At 45.1% G+C, this 20,676-nt stretch overlaps 1 protein-coding gene across 12 annotated transcripts in view; it reads left to right on the top strand.

Annotated features, from left to right (window-relative positions):
• The first annotated feature begins 12,451 nt into the window (after positions 1-12,451).
• Positions 12,452-20,676, top strand: part of EPB41L1 (erythrocyte membrane protein band 4.1 like 1) — a 106,818-nt gene continuing 98,593 nt past the window's right edge. For 10 of the 12 annotated variants that reach the window (XM_027867198.1, XM_027867193.1, XM_027867189.1 and 7 more), the window contains exon 1: positions 12,837-12,910. The gene's annotated coding sequence lies outside the window, so the exon portion shown is untranslated. Of the gene's footprint in view, positions 12,505-12,836; positions 12,911-20,676 lie in introns of those variants that run through there. The other 2 variants (XM_027867186.1, XM_027867195.1) reach the window with 2 other exon arrangements.

Genomic DNA, 20,676 nt, shown 5'->3' with positions numbered 1-20,676 from the left:
GGAGGCTAGAACTGTTCTCAGGATCTGGGGCCTGAGACTGAGGTCAGGACCCAGAAGTAGATATTGGGTAAGGATGAAATAGGCAGCAAATAGTCACAATTGCATCCAGGAGTGTTTCCTTGGGGCCACAGAGACTAAGGGTGAGGAGCAAAGTGCAATCATCTGTGTTTGTGGATGGGTGGGGGGGAATCTTTAAAGACCTCCTGGATCTAAAATCCAAACTCACAGAATGTCTCAGTTGGAAGAGACCTTAGAACACAAAATGTAGCAACTGGGACAGAATGTCAGCACCAGAAGGGCCCTTCAATTTAAGTCAACAAACATTAAACGTCTACAAAGTATAAGGGACCCTGCTAGGCACTGGGAATACAACAAAAAAGATAAAGCAGTCCTGCCCTCAAGAAGCTCTCATTCTGCCAGGAACATGTATACAACACGTATACAACACGTATACAAGAAAATAAATATAGAGATTCTAGAAAGCAATTTCAAGAGGGAGAGAGTACTAAGAGTTGGTGAATCAGGAATGGCTTCATGAAGGAGATGCCACCTGAGCTGTGCTTTGAAGGAAGCTAGGGATTCTTTGAAGAAGACATGGGGACCACTTGGGAGATGGAATGTCATATACGGATAACAGCTAGCTGGCCAGTAGAACTGGAATGGAGGCTGTGTGAGCGGAATAGTATCAAATAGAATTGGAAAGGTAAGTGGGAGCTACATTGTGTATTGAATATTAGGCAGAAGGGTATGTATATATATATATATATATATATATATACATACATATTTTATTTTTTTCCCCCAGAAGCAATAGGGAGCCATTGAAAATTTTTGGAGTAAGGAGGTAACATGGTCAGATCTGTGCTTTAGAAATATCAAATTGGCAGTTGTGGATGGATTAGAGAAGAGAGAGACTGGAAGCAAGGAGACCAATTAGTAGGCTCTTGCAATAATCCTAATGAAGGGTGATGAGGGCCCAAGCTAGGGTATAAGTGCAGAGAAGGGGAAGGCTATGGGATGTTGTAGAGGTAGAATTAGCAAGACTTGACAACTGATGGGATATGGTGTTTGAGGGAAAGGAAAGGATTATGGGTAACTTGAAGAATTTCGGAGCAGGAAAGATTATAACAACATAGTATGTCAGAACTGAAAAACCTTAGAGCCCATGAAGTCCAAATATCTTGTTTTATAGATGGTTACAGAGGGGCAAGGGACTTGCTGGAGGTCACCAGGGGAGTTAGTGACACCTAGGATTCCATAATGAAGGATTAGCCTGAGAGGGGAAGGGAACAAAGGAGTTTGGGGTAGTTGGGATAGATCTGCAGGTTGAGAGACAGGACTGGAACACTGGTTAGAGATGCTCAGGGAGTTGAGGGGAACGGGGTTCACAGTGAATGACATTTTCTGAGCAAATAAGTGGTAACTACACACCTCTTTTGTTCTTTATTGAAAGTCTTCCTAAAATGCCTAATGCCAATTTCCTACCAGTTCATGGACAGTCCACAGTAGGATCTGGTCATAGGATCTTCTGCTAAATGTGAATTCTCCCTACCCAGGCCGGGGATGGAGATGGTTTAGAGAACTGGGTGAAAGGTGACCCAAACCTGTGAGTTGGAGTTAACAAAATCCTTGATCTCAACCTGTTCTTCTCTCATCTGCCTCTTTCTCTTTAAAACTGAAGACGAAAAAAGGATTCCAGGTAATTAGGGACGTATTGAGTTGGGTTCTGGGCAACTGAGACCTAGATGAGTGGAATTTTGGGTAATCAAGAAAGCCAAAGTCAAAGTGGATCACCACTGGATCCCAGAGGTCACACTTTGCTAAATCTGTAAACATTCTTTAAAGCTCTACCCCAGCGGTACCCTCTCTAGGAAGCTTTCTCTGATCCTCTTGGTTATTAATGGTCTTCTTTTTTGGACCTCTCATAGTACTTTTTTGCACCTCTCTTAAAATATTATATATTATGATTACCTGTTTTCATCTCACACCCCTTAATAGACCATAAAACTTCACAAAGGCAGGGATTGTGTCTTTTTTAGACTTTGTGTTTTCCCCAGCATCTAGCATAGTATTTTGTTCTTGATAAAAGTTTGTCAGATGAATAAACAAGTGAATGGATGAATGAATAAATGTCTGAGTGAATAAATAGATCAACAAATAAACAAATGAAGAATGAATGGAAGAAAACTTGGAAGACATAAACTAGGAAGTGAAGCCAGTCCAATGTCAGTAAGGGCTAAGAGGTCTTGGGCAGACGACTTCAGTCAATCAAGTAAATTCTTTATTTCTCTTTTGAGATCAATAGACCTTATTTTCTTTATGCCGAAAAACGTTTATCTTTCCGTTTTAATATCTAGTTTGAGAGCTGTTTTCTACTGTTCCCTCATCTCAGCTTCCTGTCCTGGATTTGACCCAAACATACTGTGAGGAGATAAATGGGGTGTTCAGGGAGAACTAGCACCTCTGGCACGAGGGCTTGCCAAGCCCTTTTCAGGATTGCTTATCCACTTTTGTCACCCAACTCTCACCTGTGGCACCAAGAAGCTGGAGCACTAAGCCAGGTTGAAGGCAACTGATACGTCTTAAACTTGTTGGTAAGTTAGGAGGAGGTCTACCCCAAGCATGTGAAGACTTCTCTAGGAGGAATGGGTGGATGAGAACAATTTGTTCCAAAGGCCATGAAGGCAGCTGAAGTAGGTGCTGTAGAGTGCTTAGAATCTGCTCAGACATGGAAGATGGCAAGGCCACCTACTGCATCCTGAACCATTGCAGGCATCTTGATTTTTGTTTTGCCACTGGACTGTGATGACTCTGAAAGAGAGAGTAAGGCTGATGACTTTGTTTAACTTGGCCTCACTTAAATCTAATTCACATACAAGTCAAGATGTCACCCTATGATATCATTGGTCCTCTTCAAAAACAAAGGGTGAACAACAACAATCGATCAATGAAGGCTTCCTTGAAGGGAGTTTGAAAGGAGGTGAGAGCATAAAACAAAATTTTTGAGTTTTCCTTTTCATTGACCCTGCTTTTGATACCCTGATAGATTAACCTAGGGAAATCATACTGCCCATATTAATTGGTATCATAACTCTTAGATAAATGGAGTATTTAAGAAGTCTTAGTGCAGCTTTAAGCTGTTAAATCCATTAAAATTTAAAATTCTCAAAGACTTTTAGGACAACTATATAGCCTAGACAGATACCCATCACAAAGCCACTCCAATTTTTGTCAAGACACAATTTGGGTCAACATCTATTCAAAACTATAGTTCACAAGCCTCCACTATTTTTTGTTATGAGACCAAATTGGAGGATTCATTATTAATCCAAAATAAAACACATTTTGTTAAACAGAATAGCAAGTTAATATGGAGTGAAATATCCCTCCCTGCCCTCCCCCTCCAACAGGGTTACTTTCTCACCCATTCTAAAGTCACCCTGAGAGAGAGAATACTCATAGGATACAAGGACAGCCAGGGCAACTCATGTTCTTGGTGCAGGAGTGTTCTAGACCCAGCTTGTATCTGCTCAGAATTAAATTTTCAGTGTGAATGTTTACACTTTGGAAATTGGCAAATACTAAAAAACAGGTCTTGATTTATTGTTTGTTTTTTTAATTGTCGAGACAAGAAAGTGATGGAGAAAATGTTAATAAAATGTTGAACTTAAAGCTATGTCACTATTAAACATTTATCAACACACCGCTGTTCCTGGGGTAGCCTCTAAAGCTATCTCATCTTCTCTACAGAGCTGCTGATGTCATCTGTTGGGCTGCTTACTCAGATGAACTGTGAGCTGCGAGTTTCATTCCATGAGCTTCTTTCTCTGCTGTGCTGCCATCTGCTGGTTCTCTAATGAGCTGTTACTGCCAGCTTTTGAGTCAGCTGAAATACAAGGGCTATGCAATCCACTTTCCCCAGGGGAATGGCACAGTTTAAAAATCCTAACCCATAGGCTCAATTCATTCTTGAGCACGGCCTGGGGCCGCAGCTTTCTCCTGAGCTTCAGGCCCACAGACTGAGGGGGAATCCAGTGGTTGATCAGAGGGGGATTTCAGGGATCTCTTTGCCAGTGCTGAGGCAGGAATCTCTTGCTTTACCTGTGCTTGGATGTGGGTCACGGTTCTGAGGGGCGGTCCTGGGGCGAGGAGGAGTGCTGGTGCAGTGGAGCTTGTTGTGGTGGTGGAGAGGAAACACCTCGCCCCTTATCATACCACCTTGGAAGAACTGAAAATTTACAGGTCCCTAGAAATACCTCTGAAAACAGCTGTACAAACCCCCGAAGCTTGGGACAGTACACTTTTCACATTGGAAGCAGACTTTTACCTTAACAAAGAGTTTAAAACTCAAGTAATTGGCCGGGATCATGAGTAAGCAGCGCAAAAAGAGTCAGACTATATTATTTTACTTTGGTGACAAAGAAGATCAAAACATACAACCAGAAAAAGACAATGAAGCCAAAGCTCCTATATCCAAAGCCTCCAAGAAAAATACAAATCAGTCCCAGGCCTTGGAAGAGCTCAAAAGGGATTTTGAGAAGCAAGTAAGAGAAGTAGAGGAAAAACTGAGAGTGATGCAAGAAAATCATGAGAAACAAGTCAACAGCTTGCTAAAGGAGACCCAAAAAAATACTGAAGAAAATAACACCTTAAAAAATAGCCTAACCCAAATGGCAAAAGAGGTCCAAAAAGCCAATGAGGAGAAGAATGCCCTAAAAAGCAAAATTGACCAAATGGAAAAGGAAGTGCAAAAGCTTACTGAAGAAAACACTTCCTTAAAAATTAGAATAGAGCAATTGGAAGCTAGTGACTTTATGAGAAATCAAGACAAATCCAAAAGAATGAAAAATTAGAAAACAATGTGAAATATCTCATTGCAAAAACAACTGACCTGGAAAATAGATCCAGGAGAGAGAATTTAAAAATTATTGGACTTTCTGAAAGTCATGATCAAAAAAAGAGCCTAGACATCATCTTTCAAGAAATTATCAAGGAAAACTGTCCTGATATTTTAGAACCAGAGGGCAAATAGAAATGGAAAGAATCTACCGATCTCCTCCTGAAAGAGATCCCCAAAGGAAAACTCCTAGGAATATTGTAGCCAAATTCCAGAGTTTCCAGGTGAAGGAGAAAATATTACAAGCAGCCAGAAAGAAATAATTCAAGTATTGTGGAAACACAATCAGGATAACACAAGATTTAGCTGCTTCTACATTAAGGGACTGCAGGGTACAGAATATAATATTCCAGAGAGCAAAGGAGATAGGATTACAACCAAGAATCACCTACCCAGCAAAACTGAGTATAATCCTGCAGGGGAAAAAATGGTCATTCAGTGAAATAGAGGACTTTCAAGCATTCTTGATGAAAAGACCTGAGTTGAATAGAGAATTTGATTTTCAAATACAAGACTCGAGTGGAACATGAAGAGGTAAACAGGAAAGAGAAAATCATAAGAGACTTATTAAGGTTGAACTGTTTACATTCCTGCATGGAAAGATGATATTTGTAACTCATGAGACCTTTGTCAGTATTAGGGTAGTTGGAGTGGAAAAAATTATATGGATGTATATATAGATATAGATAGATAGATAGAGGGCACAGGGTGAGTTGAAAATGAAGGGGTCATATCTGGAGAATAAAATTAAGGGGTAAGAGAGGAATATACTAGAAGAAGGAGAAAGGAAGAGGTAGAACGAGGTAAATTATCCCACAAAAAAAAAACAGAAAAGAAAAGGCTCTTACAGTGGAGGGGAAACAGGGGAAGGTGAGAGGGAATGAGTGAATCTTATTCTCATAGGATTTGACTTAAGGAGGGAATAACATACACACTCAATTGTGTATGGAAATCTGTCTTACCCTACAGGAAAATGGGGGGGGGGGGAAAGGGGACAAGAGAGTAGGGGAATGATAGAGAGGAGGGCAGATTGGGAAAGGGAGTAATCAGAAGCAAATACTTCTGAGGAGGGACAGGGTCAAAAGAAAGAATAGAATAAATGGATGGGTGGGATAGGATTAAGGGAAATAGAGTTAGTTTTTCACAGCATGTCTACTATGGAAGTATTTTGCATAACTGCACATATATAACCTATATCTAGTTGCTTGCCTTATCAATGAGGGTAGGTGGGGAGGGAGGAAGGGAGAAAATTTGGAACCCAAAGTTTTAAAAACACATGTTTGAAAAAAAATGTTTTCACATGCAACTGGGAAATAAGAAATACAGGAAATGGGGTACAGAAATCCATCCTGCCCTACAGGAAAATTGAAGGGGAAGGGGATAAGAGAAGTGGGGGAGAGACAGAAGGGAAGGCAGACTAGGGGAAGGGGTATTCAGAATGCATGCCATCTTGGGGTGGAGGGAGGGGCGAGATGGGGTGAAAATTTAGAAGTCAAAATCTTATGGAAGTAAATGTTGAAAACAAAAAAATAAATAAAAATTACCATTAAAAAAAATGAGCTGGAGAAGAAAATGGCAAACTACTCCAGTGTCTTTGCCAAGAAAATTCCAAATGGGATCACAAAAATCAGACACAACAAAAACATTTGTCTCTGTGACCACTCCACCAGGCCTGTTTACTATTTAGATTGGAGTGAGAAAATTCCTTTCAATTCCTATCATTCTGGCTACTAGCATAGGGTCATTCAAGTTACTGTGAAGCTTTACTTATCAATGCTGGAGGACTGGGGTAAAACTAGAGTCCCTTGTCTTACGTTGCTGTCAAAATTAAAGTTTTCCCTAGAGAACCATGGTACCACAATGATTGGGGGACCATATAGAGGGTCTGGGCTAGGAGTTCTTAACTCTTTTTTATCATAGACTCTTTTGGTAGTCTGGTCAAGTCTATAGACTGCTTCTCAGAACAATGTTTTTAATGCATAAAATACAGAGGACAAAGGAAACAAACTATTTTGAAATAGTCATCAAATAGTTATTTAATAAGGTTCATGGACCCCAGGTTAAGAACCCCTAATCTAGGCCAACTCCTTCATTTTGCATATGGGGAAACTGAGACCCAGCTTGGAGAAGTAACTTTCCCAAATTCACACAATGAGAAGCCCAGTCAGACCTGGTGTATGACCATACTGTGGAGCTGAGTTTTTTCCTCTTCTCTCAGTCCTCCTGGGGCTCACATAATGAAGTCAGTAATGCTGCTTAGTATTAGGGGAGAGGGAGGAGAAACAAAGGCCCTGGAGGATTCCTAAATGCCACGCTTTGGAGGAAGAATCTCTTGTTTCTCCTTTTAGAACATTTTCCCCTCTCTCCTTCTTTCTTCCCTCCCTCAGTGAGGCCTTCTCTTAGCAAAGGTCTTAGGATCCTTCAATGCCACCTGAGTATGTGAGTCAGTTCCCCTCTTCCTCTCCCAAAGTTTAGTTACATCCCTTAGGGTCATAGGATTTAGAACTGGGAGGGACCCTAGAGATCATTTCAGCTAAACACTAGTTATACAAATGAGGAAACTGAGGTGCAAAGATGGGAAGAATTCTCTAAAAATGAAACGGGCTGCCTCAGTAAGTAATGATTTCTCTATCACCGGAGGTCTTCAAGCAGAGACTAGTGACCATTTATCAAATAAATATGTTGTAGAGCAGATTCTTGTTCAGACATGGGTTGGTCTGGATGACCTCTGAGGTACCTACCTTCTAGTTCTCAGACTTTATGCCACTGCGACCTGCCTTGGGTGACAGAGCAGGTCAAAGACAAAAACAAGACTAATGGATCACAGAATTTAGAGCCAGAAGAGTTCTTGGAGATCATTTAGGCAAACCCACCTAATTTTACAAGCAGGGAAACTGAGACTTAAAGAGGGGCAGTGAGTTGCTTAAGGTCACACAGGTGTCAAGTGGCAGAGCTGGGGTTCGAATCCAGTCTCCTGCCTCCTATTTTGGGACTTTTTCCACTATACAACCTATGAAGGCTGATGTAAAAAGATTGGGATGTCATCTGGGTAAGCCAAGGACCAAAACCATAGACTGGAACCAGAGAATATCAGAGCTGGAAGGGACTTTAGAGATGAGGAAACTGAGGTCCTGAGAGAAAAGGGAACTTGTCAGTCATATGACTTGTAAATGTGACGGCCAGGACTCAAATCCAGGTCAGCCTGGGGCAGGGGGTGGGGTGGGGAAGAAAGAAGCAGTTCCAAGCTATCTTCTCTAACCACTGGGCGTCATTCCCAGCCTTGGACTGTGGCCCTAGGGGTGTGGTGAAACCGAGTCCTGTTGCTGTTCACCTTGGGAGGCCTCCTAGGAATGTCTGCCTGGGCTCCAGACAGTGGCCCTTTGTGGAGGGAGGGAGGAGCAGGTCTGGAAGGGGCTGAGTGTGAGACACACCCCCTGCTCAGTACAGGTCATTCTCCATCTGAGATGGCTTGAATGTGAATGGGAGCCCTAGGCTGTCCAGAGGGAAGATATGGGAGGGTCCAACCAAGAAGTAGGCAAGATGATGTATTTGAGAACAGCTCTTCCCCTCTCCTGCCCAGAAAAAGATGAAATGAGGGCTCAAGGTACCCCAGAGATGTCGACTGAGCATCTATATAGGGAAGGCATATCAGGACAGACTGTCCCTTTTCCACAGCTCCCTTCCCAACCCAAACAGCAACAATGCCAGGGCTGTGTTAGGTCTTTTCTGCCCTGTCCCACACCCAAGGGAGGCTGCTGCCCCCTTTCCTGGCCTGAGAGAACCTTTTATAGAAACTCTGGGCCTTGGAAGATCCAAGATCTTGAAAGATATCAGGACTGGGCTTTCATCTCTTCAAGGATAGCAGTGGTGTAGTATTTTGGAGAGAGTACTGGCTTTGGAGTTAAGGGTAACACAATTCAGTGGTGGTGGGCTAGTTGACCTTTGATCCCTCTCAGTTCTAAATGTATGGTCCCATGATGTGGATTCGAACTGCAGCTGTGTCACTTACTGGTTAATCTCACAGTGAGGGTCCTCAACTATTCCATACTGGTAATGGATACATGGCTGTTCACAGGGGCATGTAAGCTCTCACGAAAGACCTTTGAAGACCAAACAGGTATTGTTCCTGGCTGAACAGGGAGGGGTGAACTGGGCCTACCTTTGCCTTGCTATGGGTCTGAGGGAAGTTGTCTAAGGAGTCTAGTTAGCCTGTATCAGCTACAGGAAGGACCTGGCTCCAGTCCTAAAACCATGACAATCTCAATCCTTTTCTGAAGCATCTCCAGGGGAGACTCTGCAGCATCCTTTAAAAAAGAAAGAAAGAAAGAAATGTTCCTCCCTTCCCCAGAGATCTACCTCTCAAAACAAAGAATTTGTTTTAAAGAGAAAGAGAAGCAGTTCTAGAAAACTATCAACATTATCAACAGAGACAGCATATACGATGTTTTGTACCCATAGTTTCCCACCTCTGCAAAGAAGGAAAGGAGGTACATTTTCCTCTTTTGGGGTGCCAAACTTGACTAATATAATTACATAAGATTCATTCAGTTTTGCTTTTCCCCTCTTGTTCTTTCCATTTATGTCGTTGAAGTCATTGTTGTCCTGATTTGCTTACCTCACTTTGCACCCATTCATATAAGTCCTCCAACACTTCCCTATATTCTTCATAATCATTGTTTCTTATAGTACAGTAATATTCCATTATGCTAATGTAACAAAATCTCTTTAGCCAGTCCCCAACTGATGGACAAATAACATTGTTTCCAGTTCTTTGCTGTGAGACAAAGTTTGCAGCCTTCTTTGGAAACAGATAAAGGTTCTCTTAGCATAGACTTTAAGGAGTCAGGAAATTCTCTTTGCTGTCTAATCTAAATCCCCCTCTCTCCTGCTTAATTCTCCCCCCTCAGTGCAGTGTCATCTGAAGCCTAGTGAGTACTGCTATTCACATAATCACTAAGTACTCCCACCCCAATTCTGCCCCACCCCCAATTGCATCTGTAAAACACTTTTAAGGTCATTTAAGCCCTTTCATATCTATCTCATGCAGTTCTAATACTGAGCCTTACCTACTAACCCTTCCAGCTCTGACACTGACTTACTAGCTATATAACTTTGGGCAACCTCTCTGGGCCTCAGTTTCCCATCTGACAACCTTCATAGATTATACAGTGAGAAAAATTCTGAACTGGGAGCCAGGAGAATAGGCTCAAACCTTGGTTCTGCCATTTGCTACCTCTGTGACTTTAGACAACTCATTTCACCTCTCTGGGTATCAGTTTCCCAACTATAAAATTGGGGGGGGGGAGGTGTTTGGACTAATAGATCTTTAAGAACTTCTTCTAGCTTTAAATTATGTGTTAGTCTTCTTATTTTACAAATGGGAAAACCAAGGCCCAGCAAAGGAAAGTTACTTGTCTGGGTTCACAAAGCTCCACCCTAGACTTTGGATATCTGTTGGTGGAGAAGGCTGGATTTGGAGTCACACAACTTGGGTTTGAACTTGCACCACTCTGAGGGAAGTCTTTCTCTTCCCCTAACTCAGTTCTGGCTCTGAATCCATTTTTTCCCACTCCTCTAAAATGAGTTTAGTACCACCTGGGAGGTAACTAAGTATGTCACTAACCCGACCATGCTCTTTCTATTATGCTTTCAGGCTCAGGACTAGGGCAGAGGGTAGAAACAAATACTGGGTGGAAGGGCTAGGGATTAATTTGGGTGAAGTCTCCTAGGAAGCAGTTTCCCTTGCCTTATTTCTTATTAAGGGGCATTAAATGCTATTTCTTTTTGTCTGTTGGACAGCTTTGGCTTATCCCAGTATCCAAAGGGAGACACTATGATTATAAGCAGGGGGAAGAGAGGGGAGTCTGCTCTTCCCCCTTCCCCAGGTGTGACCCGAAGAATCAATTTTTCAAGGCAGGAATACACAGATAAATAGGATGATGCTTCTCACCTCAAGCAGCTTTTAATCTAGCCTAAAGGGGGAAAGATATACCCAAATAACTGTTAGTTGGTTATAGGATCATAGCTCTAGAATCGGAAAGGTACAAAAGGCTCACCTAGTCCAAACCCCTTATTTTACAGATGAAGAAACCAAGACCAATGTAGGTTAAGTTAGGTGTCTTGTCTAAGGTCATACAGGTAGTTTCAGAGGCAGGATTTGAACCCAGATCTTCCAGAATACTTTTGCTACTATAGGATATTGCTGATAGAAGGAAGAGTGAGGTAAATGCAAAGAAGAGGTGCTGTGGAGAATTTGAGCTGGGAGAGACTGATTTTTACCGGGAGGTCCAAGGCAGACTTCATAGAAGAGGTGGCACTTATGGATTCACTTGGCCTTGAAGTAAAGGAAGGATTTCAGTAACTGCAGATGAAGAGGGAGCCTGTTTCAACCTGATCCAATAAGCCTTTACTAAGCACCTACTATATGAAAGGCACTGAACTAGACACTGGGGTTATAGTGAGAAAACAAACAGTTCCTGCCCTCAAGGGATTTACATTCTACTGGTTCCAGGCATGGAAGACAGATGGAGACATGGCAAGGTGGAATGAACCAGAATCACCAGGAATCTCAGAGTTGGAAGGGATCTCAGAGGTTAGTCCAACCTGTACTTGACTGAGAATCTATTACAACATTCCAGTGAGGGTCCATCATCCAGCTAGAAGTCTTCCTGTAAGAGGAAGCCCATTTTCTCCTAAAGCAGCCCATTCCACTTTGGGCTAGTTTTTGTCACTTGGAAAATTTCCTCTAGATCAAGCTGAAATCTACCTACCTGCAGCTTCTACTCATTCCTCCTATTTCTAACCTCTCCCCACCCCTCCTACCCCACAACAAGCAGAATGGGTCTAATCCCTCTTTCACCCAAAGATCCATCAAATCATCAAATATTTGAAGACGGCTATGCTGTCCCCACTTGTCTTGATAAATAGCTCCAGTTGCTTTAGCCAAACCTCAATAAGCATGATCTGCAGACACACAGGTAGATTACATAGATAATAAGATTAAGGGGAAAGAGCCCTGTGCTGAAAATGGGGAGACCCGCCTTCTAATTCAGGCTCCAATACCACTTTGCTGTAAGATCTTTTTAAAGCCCCTTTCCTTTTCTGGACCTCAGTTTGCCCAACTGTAAAATGAGAGGTTTGGATTCAATGGTCTCTGGAATGCTACTGGAAGGCACCTTTGGGGAATTCCCAGGCCTGTGACAGGCAAGAAGGGTGGGATGTGGGGATGGGATGGGAGACGTCGTGGAGGGGATGGTGGTGGGGGGAACGTGGGGAGGAGCCCAGAGAAGAAAGACCTGGGAATTCACAGACAGGTCCACAGCCCGGAGCCAGGCCACTGCCAGTGTAGACTTTAGTGGATTTGTGGAAGGCCTGGTCCCGGATTGTGAACTCGTGGGGGCAAGGAGCTACCTAGTACCGGCCACAAGCCAGAGCTGGGGATCCCCCGGGCTTTACCCAAGAAGGGGCGGGGCAAGTCCAGCAGGATCCCCCCTCCCCGAGAAAGGGGGGCGCGGCAGAAAAGGAGGGAGGGGCCCACTGGGGCCGAATCTCTGGCTCTCTTTATCTCGCAGCCGGAAGCCTAGGACGGCCCTGCGTTCCTAGCCCAGGTAAGCTAGGAGGAGCGCCTAGGGATCAGGGCTTAGGACCCTCAGCTCTTGAAGGGCGCAGGCAGCTCCCCAGCTGGTCCTCCGGCCCCATCCACTCCCCCTGACTCAGGGCCAGGGCCCGGCCCCGCCGCCGCAGTTTCTCGGCGCCTGCGCTCGTCTACCCGGTTCTCAGGGGGGAGGGTCTGGGGCGGGGCCGCGGGGGAGGGGGACCGGGGGTGTGCGCGGCGGGCGGGGCAGAGGGCCTGTGTGTGTGGGGGGGGGCCCCGCTGCGCACCGACGGGGCGGGCCATTTCTGCGCAGCGCAGGCGAGGCTGGGAGCCCCGGAGCCTGGGTCCCTTCGGCCCGAGTCGCTGCGGGAGCGTCGCTGTCCCGGACGCTGGACAGCCCAAGGCTGGACCGCGGACAGGTCAGCTTCCCCACCCCCACCCTTCGCCTCCCCCGGGGCGTCTCCCTGCACCCTCCTTCTTAAGACACAACGAGGGGCGGCCCTGGCTCCACTGGGGGGGAGGGGGCGATGCGCGCCGCAGAGATGGGGGGGTGACAGGCCTGGACCCAAACCCTAGGATTGGGGGGCTGCGCCCTCCCGAAGCCCAGACCCCGTTCTTTCAGAACCAGCGGGTGTGTGTGCGTGTGTGATTGTGTGTGACAGCTTGTGTCTGTGTTTCCGTGTGTATGTATGTGGCTTTGTCTCCGCACCGATGGGCGGTGTATGTGTTGCGAGGGGGGATCGGTGAGAGGTTGGGGGGCTCGGAGGTTATGGGGCTATGGGTGTGAGGAACGTTGTAGGGGAGGGGGAAGGGGGGAGAGGCTAGAAGGTTTCAGAAGCGCAATGGTTGTCTGAGGTGGTTGGGGTTTCGTAGAGGATTTGAGAGATTGGGGGCTTTGGGGAAAGGCATTGGGAGGGCGGTGGCTGTGGGGGGAGGTTGGGAACTGTGTGTGTCTGGAGGTTTGGGGAGGCTTTGGGGTAGGCAGCCGCAGGGCCCCTCTGGGAGACCCAGCCGACGGTTCCAGTGGGGGTGGGCGTTGGAGGTATGAGTGGGCTGTATATATGGGAAGGTTTAGCGGGCTTGGCGGCTTGAGAATTTGGGGGCTTGTGTGGGAGGGGCTGGTGGAGGTGGCTGCAGAGCCCACTCTGGGAGACCCCGCATACGCTCGGGGGCGGGGATTACCGGCGCAAGCTTTGGGCCAGGTGCTGGCCGGGTCTGGGGGAAATCATTTATGTGGGTGGGGTAGGGTAGGGTGACGAAAGGGGGGGGCTTTCCTACCCCTACACCTGCGGGGGCTCCACCCACGGAGGGGCCCCGCCTCTCCTCCAGAGCAGGTGATTACTGGTTGCCCCCTCCCCCAGAAGGGGCAAGAACTGGGATTTTGGGTTAGGGGACTCCTCTAGCTCTTGGCCCCAGGCCGGGTTCTAGTTCTGGGGCTGCGGTCACCTTTCCTGGTCCTAATGAGACTCGCCCTCTTAAAGGGCCAGTGTTCTCATTCCTCCTATCCCCAGAATCCCTTCCCTGCCCTTTTCCACGCTGAAGGGGATGAGAGTGGTGTATCTTTGTATGCATGTGTCTTTGTGCCTAAGTATATATCTGTATATGGTAGATCTTTGTTGTAGTGCCAGTATCAAGGAGTGGGGTGACATCTGCGTGTATAGGTCTATGTAAAGGGAGGCATTTTGCCTCTTATTGGCCACAATTGTGCTGAGTTGGCCTCAGGTTAGGGAAGGTTCCTGGGAAGAATTTAGGACCCAGGCTTCTTTTCTTCTACATTATTGGGGTTCTTGAGGCTGCTAGAATGGAATTCTTCTCTAGATGAAGGACTTGTGTTCACTCATGTGTTTGTGATAACTTGTATGCTTCTGTAAGCATTTAAATGTTGATCTGGACAAGGAGGTACTCGGAAGGAAGAGAACAAAACTCCATGGATGAGCATTAAGCAGGGCCTGGTGACCTTTCCTATATGTTATGCTTTCCTAGGATAACAGGTTCCTAGATTTAGAGCAGGAAGTGACCTTAGTCCATTTAATCCAACCCCTTTCTTTTATAGTTGAAGAAACTGAGGCACAAAAAGGTTAAGGGGATAATGATTTGGGCACTAGTCCTAGCTCTGCTATCAAGTAAGTTTTTGACCTTGAGCAAATCTTTTTTCCCTTCTGAGTCTTACTTTCCCCATCTGTAAGATGAGAGGGTTTGAACTCAGTGGTCTCTAAAGATCTTCCCAGTTCAGACACTGGATTGCTTTGTTTCCCAAAGGAGTATGTGTTGTGAGTTTCCAGTTGTGATCTATTTCTGGGTGTAGGTTGTGATCATGGCATGTATATGTCAGGATAGCTCAGTTACCTCAACTAATAAAGTTCCTGAAGTCATATTTGGGCCCTTTTCACTCTCCCTGAACCCCTGAAATTTATTGTGGGCTGAGTGTCTGGGGTGGCTTGACTTGAGCCCTGGGCAGAATTGGCTTTTCCTTCTGAGTCTCAAGCAAACTTTCCATTGCTCAAATTCTATCTGCTTCATGAAATCTGGACCATTCCACATAGAAGTAAGCACTTCAGAAGTAACTAGCCCTTAGGTCATGTCTTGTGTGATGAGAGGTTTCTGGAGGCTGTACACCTCTTGAACTTCTCACTAGCTCCTAGCATTGGGCTGAACACACAAGAGCAGAGAGAGATAATACACATCTGCAGATTAGCAGATGATAGGGAGTTAGGATAGAGAGGTGAGGCATTGCACAGCAGAGTCAGAGTCTAAAAAAGATTGACAGGTTAGACCAGGAGTTCTTAACCTGGGGTCTGTGAACTTTTTTTTTTAATACTTTCATAACTGTATTTCAATATAATTGACTTCCTTTACAATCCTGTGTGTTTTACTTTATGTATTTAAGAGCTTGATTCTGAGGATGGCATCCATAGGCTTCCCTGGATTGCTGACAAAAAACAAAAACAAAAACAAAAAAAAAACCAAAAAAAAAACCCCCACCAAACTTTAAGGACTATTTAAAAAGATGGAATTGAATAGGGGTAAATGCAAAGTCCTAAATTAGGTTCAAAAAAATCAAGTATACAGAGAACGAAGGTAGTCTGGCTAGGTAAAAATCCCTTGGAAAAGATAGTGGGAGTTTTTTAGGAGCCCAAAGAGCTTGAACTGCATTAATAGATGCATAGTTTCCTGAACAAGGGAGGTCATGGTCTTTTGGTCCTCTACCCTGAAGTGTCATATCCATTTCTGGGACTGTGTTAAAAGAGGCACTTGGATCGATTGGAACTTAGCCAGAGGAAGGCAGCCAGGATAGTGAGGGGAGTCAGACCCATGCCACTATGAAGAACTTTAAAGAAACTGAGGCTGTTTAGCCTAAAGAAGAGAAGACTTAGAAGGGACATGATAGTTGTTTTCAAGTATCAAGTCATGGATGTCATGGGGAGGAAGGACTGGATCAGTTCTTGGTTAGCCTCAAAAAGGCAAAACTAGATTAAGTGGGTAGAAGTCACAAGAAGGCAACTGTTCATAAGAAGACAGTGCTGTCCAATCACGAAATGTGGGGCTTAGAAGGCAGGGAGTGCCTCATTACTAGATATCTTTAAACGGAGGCTGGATGACCACTTATTGGGGATATGGTAGAGAGGATTCATGCTTAGGAACTGGTTGGACTAGTGTGACTCTGAGAGTGGAGTCTCTGTTTATATGACACGTCTGCTGGTTTTGGTGGGAGAAGCGTTGGGAGGGCATGGATTGGGAGTTGGGAGGTTGAGCCTAGATTTAAAGCACGAAGGGATCTTAGAGGTCATCTAGTTCAATTTTACAAATGAAGAAACTAAGGCCCAAGGAGATCATAGGATCATAGTTCTAGACTAGAGTCTGAAGGAGCATCAGATTCCATCTCATCTAACCATCTCATCTTACAGGTGAGGAAAATGAGGTCTAGGGTGGTTAATTGACTTGTTTGAGGTCACATGGTGGTCAGGATTCAAACCCAGGACCTCTGACTCCATCTTAAGCATTCTTTCCATTGTATCAGGTCCTTTAAAATGAGGGGTAGACTAACTAATCACTAAGGGCCTTTGGGAGCTGTAACATTTTGATTTTAGGATTCCTTCTGTAGCAGCTTTTGTTTGCCAGGGGTGAAGCCACCCCTCTTTCTTTCTTCTCAGTGACAACCTTCAGCTATCTCCCTGGTTATGCTGTTCTCCTCTCCCTCACACACCCTAGGCCTCCCTCCTCACCCACATGTAATTGGCCCTGGTCCCAGAGCCCTATTGGCCGGATCCTAAGGCTAGGTTTCCAGTCCTTCCTTCCACCCATCTACCTCAAAGCATACTTGCTTGCCACCCTTTTCCCCATTAATCCCCAGGGAAGGGTAAGATAGAAATCCCTGTAATATATTGCCTGTCCACCCCTATCCAGATCCTTTTTGGCCTTTGAGGTAGGTGAGGGGAGGGGCAGAGCAGTGCCAAGTAAGAAGTTTCCATCAAATAGGCAGCATGGTCTAATGGAAAGAGCACTGGATTTGGAGTCAGAAAGACCTGAGGTGAAATCCCACGTCTGACATTCTGGCTATGTAACCTTGGGTGAATCATTTAATAGAAGCTAAACCTCAGTTTCCTCATCTGTAAAATAAGGCAGTTACACTAGATGGCCTCTAAGGTTCCTTCCAGCTCTAAAACTATGATTTTATGTTTCTGAATGTCTGGAAGACTAGTGTCCCAATTAGGCCTGCCTAAAAGAAGGGAAGGATGAGAGTATGTTGGGGGGAGGGGGGTGGGACTCAGGCCAGATCTCTTCTGCAAGGGGAGACTCAAACAGAGATGAAGATACTCTATCATTTCCCTCTTTCCTCATTCCTACCCTTCCGTCAAAGCCTATTGAAGCCCTACCTTTTTCCTGGAAGCCTTCAGAGACCATTCCTCCAGCCACTGGACTTGGAGTTAGAAGACCTAGGTTCCTATTCTGGTTTCAGCACACATTAGGTGTCTGACCTGGGCAAGTCACTTTTCCTCTTTAAAAGGAAAGAATATACTGTCTTCCTTCTTTGTACACTTCAAAGTGATATGGAAATGGGAGTTACCTAGCATTTAATCCTTCTTTGAGCTGCTTTGATGTTTCACTTTTTAGATCCTACAATCCAGAGTCTGGATTCCAGACCTTGGTTCTCTGTGACTGTCTGGTCTATGTGCTTTCCTTATTCCCTTTGGAGGAATCATTCCCCTCTACCTAGTTCAGACTTTCATTTCTCTCTTGGACTATTGACATAGCCTCCTAATTGAACTGGTCTCCCTACTTCAAACTTTTCCCTTCTTCAGTTTTTCTCTTATACATCTGCCAAACTGATTTTCCTAAAGTACAGGTCTGACCATATCCCTCTACTATTCCATGAACTTGTGGCTCCCTATAAACGCCTCTTTTTGGCATATGAAACACTTTACAACCTGGCCCCTTCCTGTCTTTCCAGTATTCTTTTATTTTACTATCTCTCCTTCCAGCCATACTAGACTCCTTTGGTGTTCCTCATGCCAGATCCTCCCTCTCCCATCTCTTTGCCTTTGCCCTGGCTGTCCATATGTCTGGAATCTTCTCCCTCCTCATCTCTCAGCATCTCAAGCTTCCTTTAAGTCATAGGCCAAGGCTGGAGGCCTTTCCCAGTCCCCTGCCCCTCCCCTCCCAGTTTCTAGTGTTTTTCCCTCTAAGGTTACCTTGAATACAAACTTGAAATGTATGTATGTATATTCTGTATATATATCTTGTTTATACCTATTTATGTGTCTTGTTTTGCCCATTAACATAAAAGCTCCTTGAGGGCAGGGGTTGTTTTTGCTTTTTCTTTGTATTCCTGGGGCTTTACACAGAACCTGGCATGTAGTAAATGCCCCATTAAGCACTTATTGATTGATTGAGTCTTCAAAATTGAGCCTCCCCAGGGCTTGGCTCTTCTGGGGTTTCCTCTGTCTGCCCTGCCTCAGAACTGAGTCCAATATGTAGAAGGGATGTCAGCCCTTGTGGGATCAAACTGAGCTGTCCTTGGTGCCTTCTGTTAAAGATCAGCTCCAACCCCTGTGAAAGATAGATAGCCTCAGTCAAGTTCCCTCCTGGAAGGCGTCTCTGAATACTCCCTCTCACCGTCACTGAGCTTTCATTTCTCTCCACACATTCTCACTATGCTCAGAAGTTGTGCCCCCACACTTTAGCATGAAAGAATTATAGAACTTCAGGTCTAGAAGAGACCTCAAAGAATGTAGAGTCTAGCCCCCTTGTGTAGCAGCAGAGGGAACCAAGGTTCCATAGATGGGGAGCTACTGGTCCACTGTCATAGCTAGTTTTTTTTGGCTTACTCTGTTTACAGCCAGTATCTGGTGTTACTTTCAGGAGGTGTTAGCCGATGCCTATGAATAGTTGTGGGGCTGAGGGGGTGGTACTGGGTGTGTGGGTACCTGGCCTTTGTCCTCTGGGTCCCCTCCAGGAGAGGGGACTGGGCCCCTGGTGAAAGGGAACCCTCTGTCCCTTCCCTCTCCCACCCTGGCTGGTGAATGAGGAGGTTGTTGTGTTATCAATCCTGCAGTCACCTCCTCTGCCAGGCCTGTGGAGGAGGGGTGAGGGGGAGGAGATTGGAGCTGAGGTAACTCTCCTCATGAATGTCTTCATTTAAAACAGGAGAGCATCTCTTTGAGGCTGTTTCCAACCTCCCATCTTTCCCCAGCCTCAGGAATATTCAAGGCCCCAGGAAGGAATTAGAAAGAAGAGACATTTTGTCCTGTGAGCGTTTGGGCCAAATCATCTTGTTCTGTTACTCAAATGAGAACAGTCCTCCTTCCCTTCTTCTGCCTTTCCTCCCTCCCCCTTTGCCTAGAATCATAGAATCTCAGGGATAGAAAGGACCTCAGAGGTATTCATATGGCCACAGACTCAGAGCTTGAGGGGACTTTAGGAACCATCAAGTCCAGTCCTCTCTTTTTACACATGAAGAAACTGAGGCCTGGAAAGACTTGCTCAAGGTCACACGGAGAGTGTTAGATCAGGGAATTAAACCCAGGTTCTTTGACTGGCAGTCCAGCTTTCCTTTCCATAGTGCCACAAAGTGGATCCAATGTTCTGTCTGATGCAGGCAGCCCCTATGTAACATTCCTGACAAAGTGGTCATGGAATCTCTTCCTTGGAGACCTCCAGTGACAGGGAGCTCATTATCTCTTGGGGTAGCTCATTCTGTTGTTGTTGTTGTTGTTGTTTTTTTGACAATTCTGATTTTCATTCTTTTTCTTCCAGTTGAAATAAGAGGACGAGTATACTGGGCATTGGTGGGGAGGAGTTGGGAACCTTTGATTTGGATTCAAAGGAACCGGGTTTGAATTTTAGTTCTGCCACCTGGGTAGTTGTAGACAAGTCCTTTCCCTTGGTGCTTCCATTTCATCAATCAAATGAAAGAGTTGAACTAGATCTTTAAAGATCCCTTGCAGTTCTAAATTGAAATCCCCTCACCTGGGGTTCCAGACCCTTCTCAGACTTACTGGCCAATTATCACACAACTTAAGGCCTCCAGGCTCTCTCCAAATCTCTGTTTTCCCTCTATATAGTGTGGGGAAAGTGATGCCTGTTCTACATACCTTTGTAGTAAATTTTGGAGGCTTTATAGAATTTATAGCCAGGAGCAGTCTTAGCTCTCTTCTGCTAAAACCTTAGCATCTAATAGCAGAGCCTGAATTCAAAAGGCAGGTGTTTGGTTTTTTTTTTATTCCAAATCTAGTATCTTTCCAATGCACCAACCTATGGGGAGGAAAGCTACAGAAATGAGAGTTAGTAAATTCACCTCCCCATAATTATTATTCCCTTCTCATTTCTCCCCCCTCACCCCCACCCCCAACTCCTTTTCACAAGCTGGTCTTAGTTTTCCTCTAGTGTCATCCAGAATAAATCTAATCCTTCTTCCTTATGACAGAAAACTGCTTGTGACTGCCCCTCTCTCCTTTTCTTTCCTTGGGATTAGAAATCAGGGGGAGTGGAGAGTAGTCTGGGCTGGAGGCCTGAGCTGGTTGTGGGGTCGCTTGAGGTTGGGTTGCTCAGGGCAGGGATTGGAAGTCTTTTGGTATTACTGTAAGAAGCTCTTAGAGGGGTTGGGGATGAGAAGTTTTAGTGAAGCACTTCCTTCCTAAATACATCCTGGTTGGTTGTTTTTGTTTTTTGATTAAATTTCTAAGTA

The sequence above is a fragment of the Vombatus ursinus genome, unplaced genomic scaffold, assembly GCF_900497805.2.
Source record: "Vombatus ursinus unplaced genomic scaffold, bare-nosed wombat genome assembly UNPS02014785.1, whole genome shotgun sequence".
In the NCBI taxonomy this organism is placed as follows: Eukaryota; Metazoa; Chordata; class Mammalia; order Diprotodontia; family Vombatidae; genus Vombatus; species Vombatus ursinus.
The sequence above is the reverse complement of the archived record's forward strand: the minus strand, read 5'-3'. Positions and strand labels throughout refer to the sequence as shown.